The sequence below is a fragment of the Triticum dicoccoides genome, chromosome 5B (genome assembly GCF_002162155.2).
Source record: "Triticum dicoccoides isolate Atlit2015 ecotype Zavitan chromosome 5B, WEW_v2.0, whole genome shotgun sequence".
In the NCBI taxonomy this organism is placed as follows: domain Eukaryota; kingdom Viridiplantae; phylum Streptophyta; class Magnoliopsida; order Poales; family Poaceae; genus Triticum; species Triticum dicoccoides.
The window spans coordinates 23,953,445-23,955,158 of record NC_041389.1 but is presented as its reverse complement, the minus strand read 5'-3'; the positions used below and the strand labels follow the sequence as shown (position 1 = coordinate 23,955,158).

Below are 1,714 nucleotides of genomic sequence, written 5' to 3'. Positions count from 1 at the left end.
ACATGTGTGCACAGTTTCGTGAACTTGCATGCATGCGATCACCTAGACCTTGTGCAACCATCAACGTATCGATCTGCCGAAGAGGGATTCCGAAGTACTTTTTTTCATCTTCGCCAAATGGCCCGAAACTTTTTCCACTCGCTGGCATCACCATCGGCATCACGCACGCCAGTTAGCATATTTTTCCCACGCTCAATGCATTTTCTACGATTTTCTCGGTGAAAAAGCCACGAAACAGTGGCCGGACATGACACAACGTTGGTTTGGTGTCTGATTTCGTTCAATCCTTGCGTGGTGGCCTACGTTGGCGGTGCCCACATGTGTGCACACTTTCGGGCATTTGCATGCATGCGTTCACGTACACCATATGATACCAGCATGGTTTCGATTTACCGGAGGGGGTTCTGAAGTACTTTTTTTTCAAGTTTGATGACCTTTTTTCAGAATCAATGAACTTTTTTCATATGTGATGAACTTTTTCTTGAATCCCATGAACTTCTTTCAAATCCAATTAATATGTTTTTCAAATTTGTGAACTTTTTTCAAATCCGATGAACTTTTTTTCAATCAAAAATGAAAAAAGTTCATCCATTTGAAAAGAGTTCACGAGTATGGGAAAATTCATCATGCAAGGAAGAAAAAAGAAAAAACAGAAAAGAAAAATGAAAAAACGAAAAAGGAAAGAAGAACCTAAAAAGGAAATTAAGTGATGTACCCTATTGGATGTGCCGTTGTGGCCGAGTGGTTAGCGCGGTGTAACTTGAGACAGGAGGTCGGCGGATCGAGTGACGGCGCACGAGCCAATTTCATTTTAATTTTTCTGTTGGGCGCCCTCCTTTTTTTGGGCCGGCCCGCTTCCCGTCGCTTGCGAGCGCCAGAAGCGCCAACCGGCGCTTAATGCGCGCGGATTAGGAGCTCCCAGTTAGCGCGCGCGAATTAGAAAAAGACCAAAAGGAAAGAAGAAAAGGGTTCAGAAAATGAACTTGATCGCAGAATGGGGCGTGGCGTGGTGGTTATGGCGTGCCACACTTGAACGGTAGTGTGCGGGTTCGATTCCTGGTCGCTGCATTTTATTTTTTGCATCAGTTTAGAAAAAAAAAGGGTACGTGGGCTGCGGGTCGTCCAGGGAGAAAAAAACAAGACGTACGCGTATACGGGGAGGCGGGGAAGACTTTTCTAAATATGTCGATCATACCCCTGATTATGAAAAGGTATCGTGCGATCTCGGCCATCCTTGTATTAGGGGGGTGTACCGAAGCAAAAGTGTTCCTACATTGTCCTGGGGAAAAAATGATAAGTAGTCTAGTATGGACGGAGAGAAGAGTGAAAATGCCATGATGCGAGTGTGTACCTCCACAGTGACCAAACGAGTGCCTTCCGTCGTCTTGGTCGATCCAGGAGAGCATTCCGAGACCAGCCAGGAGGAGCAGGCCACGAGTACGGGCGATGAGGCAACAGTCAAGAACTGACTGAGATCTACTTATTGGTACGAATACTACTTATTGGTATGACAGACAGTGTTGAGCCTGGATTTACATCACTATACTTGCTACTAACAAGAGAGAAATAATGTGCGCCACAAGTTTTAGTCATGGATTGTTTTAGCAAAAAGTATCAGTTTCAGTCTCATGGACATTGGCACCCTTCCCTTGGAGCAGCGGAGGCAGTGATGTTTCTCGCACGCTGAAATCTAGCAGGAGGTGCCGGTGCGCAC

The 1,714-nt window shown here is 45.8% G+C and overlaps 1 pseudogene; it reads right to left on the bottom strand.

Moving 5' to 3' along the window:
* LOC119308947 overlaps positions 1-1,714 on the bottom strand; it is a 7,218-nt pseudogene that overhangs the window by 2,516 nt on the left and 2,988 nt on the right.